Source organism: Narcine bancroftii, unplaced genomic scaffold, assembly GCF_036971445.1.
Source record: "Narcine bancroftii isolate sNarBan1 unplaced genomic scaffold, sNarBan1.hap1 Scaffold_296, whole genome shotgun sequence".
NCBI classification, from domain to species: Eukaryota; Metazoa; Chordata; class Chondrichthyes; order Torpediniformes; family Narcinidae; genus Narcine; species Narcine bancroftii.
The window spans coordinates 229,852-236,832 of NW_027212032.1; positions in this window are offsets into that span (position 1 = coordinate 229,852).

Genomic DNA, 6,981 nt, shown 5'->3' on the forward strand with positions numbered 1-6,981 from the left:
TCGGAGAGACTGGATGCATACTGGGAGACTGCATTGTGGAATACAACTTGGATTGCCCAGTTGAGCCCAATTCCCTTGCTGACATGATTATCCATAGTCTCATGCACTGCCGGGTTGAGACCACCCACAAATTGGAGGAACAATACCTCATCTTCCAACTGGTGACGCAGAATTACCACTTATTGGTTGTTATGTTGGCAAGGTCTGATATGGGAAGCCACACAGAAATGTCCACCATCCCTTAAGCACCACGCAGCTTCTCACAGACCCTGCTTAGCAGGGCGGGATATTTAAATCTGAGCACACCATTGTTCATTCTCTTTTCCATGTGGTCAGGTCCTGCACTCGTTCCGGGTCTTTGTTGCCGCAGTGAATGCCTTTGGAGGGGAACACAGGTAAAAGGTTAGCAACCCTTAGGGTGACCAGGGTTTCACCAGCAACCAAGTAGATATCGGCATTGTAACCACAATCCTCCGTTTACTTGGGGTTAGAGGCTGTGTTTCTTCCCCGTAGGTAGCCAGCTAGGGCACCTCATCAGAAGTTAGAATCCCCTTTCCATGGATCCTTACTCTTGAGCTGGGTGAGGATTCATGCACACTCCTTTTTTGCTTAGCCCCTTCCTTCGGTTGGGATCCAAGGTTGGGTATGAGCCCATAACCTTAACCTCTGTGTGTGTGTGTGTGTGTGTGTGTGTGTGTGTGTGTGTGTGTGAAGCTGCTTGTATTGAACTTGTTTAGTTTAACCTGTGTGTAGGTGTTGTCGCAGATTAAATGTGTTTGCTCCGGGACTGCCCCAGAACCCTTTTATCTCTGTCTTTCTTTTTTGGCTTGGCTTCGCGGATGAAGATTTATGGAGGGGGTAAAAGTCCACGTCAGCTGCAGGCTCGTTTGTGGCTGACAAGTCCGATGCGGGACAGGCAGACACGGTTGCAGCGGCTGCAGGGGAAAATTGGTTGGTTGGGGTTGGGTGTTGGGTTTTTCCTCCTTTGCCTTTTGTCAGTGAGGTGGGCTCTGCAGTCTTCTTCAAAGGAGGTTGCTGCCCGCCAAACTGTGAGGCGCCAAGATGCACGGTTTGAGGCGATATCAGCCCACTGGCGGTGGTCAATGTGGCAGGCACCAAGAGATTTCTTTAGGCTGTTTTAATAAAGCACGTGTATTGTTCCACTGCACTGTGTCTGGACTCGCTTGCCTGCTGTACCCAAAAACAAACCCTTTTCCACACAATACATTGGTAGTGCAAACAAAAACGGTACACATCTTATAGATGCACACCTCATACATCCACTTTTCTGCCCAACTCTGCATCCCGCCTATATCCTTTTGTAACCTACAACAACCTTCAACATGGTCCACAACTCCTCCAACCTTTGTATCATCTACAAACTTACTGACCCATCCATCCACTTTTTCATCAAGGTCACTGACGAAAAACACAAAGAGCAGGAGTCCCAGAACAGATCCCTGTGGAACTCCTCCAGTCACTGAATTGTTGGAATTTAGGAGAAATGGTGGGGGGAGGATGGAGGAATCTCACTGAAATATTTTGAATGTTGAGATGTGGACAGAGTAGATGTAGAAAGGTTGTTCCCCGCGGTGGGAGAGTCTAGGACAAGAGGGCACAGGTTTCAGGATTGAAGGGCGTCCACTTAGAACAGAGATGTGGAGGTATTTCTTCAGCCAGAGGATGGTGAAGCTGTGGAATTTGTTGCCACAGGCGGTTGTGGAGGCCAGGTCATTGGGTATATTTAAGGCAGAGATTGGTAGGTTTTTGATTAGCCAGGGCATCAAAGGTTATGGGGAGAAGGCCGGGCAGTGGGGAAATGGATCAGCTCATGATTGAATGGGGACAGACTCAATGGGTTTAATGGCCTATTTCTGCTCCTATGTCTTATGGTCTGCATTCCATCTCTGCGGTATCAAAAAAAGCAAGTCAGATGTGGTAACAAATATAGGTCACATCCTTCAGATTATTAGTTATGTTACACAGGATCAAAACTCCCCAACAAGCTATTTTAACTAATCTTGTGACAGACCCATATGTTTTTCATGCATGAAATAAATGCATGTCACTTATGAAAACTGCAAGAGGAATTCTAGCGGATACAGATGGCATTGAGGAAGAACATGGGCTTTCCGTTCACAGATGCCAAGTTGCTCTAAATTTTGATTTTGTTACAGATTCCAGCATCTGCAGTTAAGCAAACAGCTGCTCAGGTTCTCTACTGATCTCATCTCTGTGTACTTCAGTCTCCTCTCCCACAGTCACACACACCAGCATCATTCAGCTCCGACACGGCTTCACTCCTGCAACTGGCATCATGCTCACATCCCCCTGCTCTCCACTCAGTTATATCCTGGCACATCATGCACTCTCCACTGCCTCGAACGGCATTCTCCCATTTTTCAGTTCATTTTATTTGTGTGGGACAGTGCCTTTAAACAAGCCTTGCAGGTTTTGGAGAGTGACTGTGAAACTAGAAGCAGGCTTAGAAGACAACATGTTTCGAACTTTGATACATTTGCAGAGTGAAGGGAGCAGCCCCGAGAAGCCAAGCAGAGACCGTGTGCAATGAACTGGGATTCACTGGTAGTGTGCTGATGGCTGGCGCCGCATCCCAGCTCCGCCCCCATCTACCTAGTTTAACCCTAGTTTCCTGCCTAACCCAAAACCCTTCTGAAGACCACTGTGAGACCCGACCCTTAGTTATAAGCTAATAAAAGCATTTGTTCTCTCTCCAGTCGTGTGTTTTGTTCGCACTACAATTTTATTAGCTTATTCCCTAAACAATGGAAGCGCTACTCAAGCCAGGTATGCTACTGATAGACCCTTTGTCCCCCTGACATGGCTGAGGAGTTCATGTACCATGTATTAGCTAGACTGCTACCAGGCCTACCTGAACGTGGCCAGAGACGTCTCCCACACCGATGAACTCAGGAGGTCCGCACTTGTTTCAAGGGTAGGAACGAAAGGGTATACAGTCATCAGGAACTGCACTACATATGACGCTGCTCAGTCCCAGAAGTCACAAAACGAGGTCCTAGTGAGGCACCAACTTGCTATACGTTGCCAAAAGCCAGGAGAGACCATCAATGACTACCTGCTGAATCTGTGGACTTTTGCCAAGAAGTAGATACGAAGCGGTGACGGGCTATGTTCGTGAAGAAGAACAGATCCGGGCCATTCTAGTCATGGAGGTCTGCTCAAGGTACATGAGGCAGCGACTGTTCGAGTTGGGAAAGAAGGACCTGGCTAGCCATGTTGAACTGGCCAAATACCTGGTAGAGGCCAAGCTCGAGATTGATGACCTCGATGCCAGCAAGCTCGCTCACCAAGGTGACCCCTTCCAAGGACCAGCTGCTCCTGCTACCCCAGCCCTAACGGATGCCGCTTCCCGTGCTAGGGAATGCTTTTACTACTGTAAAAGCCAGCATCCCTGATCTCGTTACCCAGCTAAAAACTCAATATGTTCCAGCTGTGACAAGAAAGGGCATCGGACGAGGGGTTGCCGTGCGAGGGGAAGCCCAGGGAAGTCCGCAACCTGACCGCTCCTGGATCCGATTCCAGCCCCAAACTGTCTGCCCCAAAGTCACCTGAAGCCACTTGCCGCACTACATGCTGACAGAGTGGCAGTGAGGAAGAGCGCGAAAAAGCTCAGGAACCATCTTCCTGCGACCCAAATTGAAACTTGGTGCCATCATCGTCAGAAGAGGAAGGAGGGCAACCAACTTACCGCACCACAAGGTCAACACCATCTTACCCACACAGGGCAACCCAAGATGGAGGGAGCCACTCGAGTGAGGAGCATGAAGACTCCGGGATCCTGGCCTCGATGGTCCTATCTCACAGATCTCACCAGCTCAGCAACTCCATAGTGACTGTGAAGGTAAACAGACATTCCACTAAATGCCTAATCAACACAGGCTCTACTAAAAGCTTCAGAGACTCATGGACATTGCAAGAGTACAACCTAAAAATGTATCCTTTCATTATCACATATTCCTTGCGTCTCATTCACATTCAACACCAATTCAACAACATTGTATAGTACCTCCATCGTTTGGACGGGAATTCTGTAAGATTCACCTGTATGTACTTGAATTGTGTGCTCTGGAGTTGTTGGGTCTGGACTTCCTGTGTCACCTTAAAAGCGTGACCTTGGCAATATTCTGGTCCCCTCCCACCATAACAGTTCGGAACGGAGGGCCCCTAAAATCAGAATCCACATGCAGCCTCTCCACACTGAAATATCGACCCCCCACCTCTCTTCTCGAATCTGTCTCCAGACTGCAAACCTATTGCTACCAAGAGCAGGAGGTACAGTACAGCAGACTGAGATTTCATAAAGTCTGAGGCACAACGTCTGCTCGACGAAGGTATCATCAAACCTAGCACCAACCCGTGGAGAGCACAAGTGGTAGTGGTAAAAGGGGAAAACAAGTCCAGGCGAGTAATTGACTATAGCCAATCTATTAATCAGTACACCCTCAAATTTTGGACATGGTGAATGATATTCCACAGTATTGGGTCTATTTGACCATTGACCTGAAAGCTGCTTATCACCAGCTGCCAATTCATTCTGAGGATCATCCATATATAACATTTGAGGCCAATGGTCGTCTCTATCAATTCCGGAGGGTCCCTATCAGTATCACTAATGGGGTTTCTATCTTCCAGAGGCAGATGGATAGAATGGTGGATAAGTATGGGTTGAAAGCTACTTTCCCCTACCTCGATAATGCCACCATCTCTGGCCATACCTTGGAAGGCATTGTGACGCCAACCTCCAGAGCTTCCTCCATGCGGCGAAAAACCTGAACCTCACTTTTAACTCTAACAAGTGCGTGTTCAGGAATAAACGTCTGGGTATCCGTGGAAACGTGGTGAATGACATCATTGGCCTTGATCCCAATAGGATGTGCCCCGTTAGAGCTCCTGATCCTAGGACCACGAGGCTTTCAGGAGATGCCTGAGGTTTTTCTCATATTACACAGTGCATCCCTCAATACTCTGATAAGATTCACCCTCTCTTAAAAGCCACTAATTTCCCCCTCTCAGATGAAGCCCAAACAACCTTTAACTATCTCCAGAATCACATTGCAAAAGTTGCCATGCATGCAGTAGGCGAGAATGTACCTTTCCAAGTGGAAAGCAATGCTTCGGATGTAGCCATGGCCTCTACCCTCAACCAGGCAGGCAGAACCCTCTGAAGACCATTGTGAGACCCTACCCTTAGTTATAAGCTAATAAAAGCGTTTGTCTCCTTCCAGTCGTGAGAGCTTTTATTCACGCTATACTGTATGACCAGATTCTTCAAAAGACGGTGCACATTTTGTTCCAGAGGCCATTGGAAGAAGGCAGCACAAGAGAAACATCTCTTCAACCACCTTTGTTGGAGTGAGAAACCCACTTGGACTTATTGTATGATTATCGACAGACTGTCAGAATTCTTCCTGTTTAGAGGAATGAGAAACCACTTTGACTGACCCCCGAAAGGGTTTTAAAGTTACAGAAGAAATAGTACACTCTACTTGAAATGACCCTTAAAGTGGGTTCTAATTGCTGAAGAAGGCCCTCATCTGAAAAGGGTATTTCCCTGGAGTACTAAAGCAAGGGTTTTCATGAGTTAATCAACATTCTGTCACCTCTGGCCTCTTTCACCCACTTTATGAACTGCTCCTGCCATCTAAATGCGCGTCACACTATTTAAGGCCAGTGTGTTTCCACCATCCTAAAGCCAGTGAGATACATCAATTTCAAAACCATGTGTCGTCATTGATCTTCCGAAACTGAACTTGTAGAGCTGCCTTCCCAGAATTGACCCTTGAGCTGTAGTGGTTTAGGGTGGTCCACACACTGACATATTCGCACATAGTTAGAGTTTAAGTTAGATAATTGTATATAAATTTAGTTAAGTTTAGATAAGTTCTTTAAATTAGATTAGGTGTTATATAATTGTTGATTAATAATTGAAAAAACTATTTTAAACATAACACCGTCAGGGTTATTCCCGTCCCCGCTTCATCCCTCATCCCCACTCCCTCACATCCATGCTCCCTCCGACAACCCCGCTCCCTCTCACATTCCTGCTCCCTCACATCCCTGCTCCCTCACATCCCCGCTCCCTCACATCCCCGCTCCCTCCCATCCCCTCTACCTCACATCCCTGCTCCCTCCCACATACCCGCTCCCTCACATCCCTGCTCCCTCCCATCCCCGCTCACTCACATCCCTGCTCCCTCCCACATCCCCGCTTCATCACATCCCCGCTCCCTCCCTCATCACCGCTCCCTCTCACATTCCCGCTCCCTCTCACATCCCCGCTCCCTCCCATCCCCGCTCCCTCCCTCATCACCGCTCCCTCTCACATTCCCGCTCCCTCTCACATCCCCGCTCCCCCACATCCCCGCTCCCTCACATCCCCGCTCCCTCCTACATCCCCGCTCCCACACATCCCCGCTCCCTCCCATCCCCGCTCAAACCCACACTCCCGCTCCCTCTCACATCCCGGCTCCCACCCTCATCACCACTCCCTCTCACATTCGCGCTGCCTCTCACATCCCCGCTCCCTCACATCCCAGCTCCCTCCCATCCCCGCTCCCTCCCACATTCCCGCTCCCTCTCACATCCCCGCTCCCTCCCTCATCACCGCTCCCTCTCACATTCCTGCTCCCTCTCACATCCCTGCTCCCTCCCACATCCCCGCTCCATCACATCCCCGCTCCCTCCCTCATCACCGCTCCCTCTCACATCCCCGCTCCCTCCCTCATCACAGCTCCCTCTCACATCACTGCTCCCTCCCACATCCCCGCTCCATCACATCCCCGCTCCCTCCCTCATCACCGCTCCCTCTCACATTCCTGCTCCCTCTTACATCCCCGCTCCCCCACATCCCCGCTCCCTCACATCCCCGCTCCCTCTCACATTCCCGCTCCCTCTTACATCCCCGCTCCCCCACATCCCCGCTCCCTCACATCCCCACTC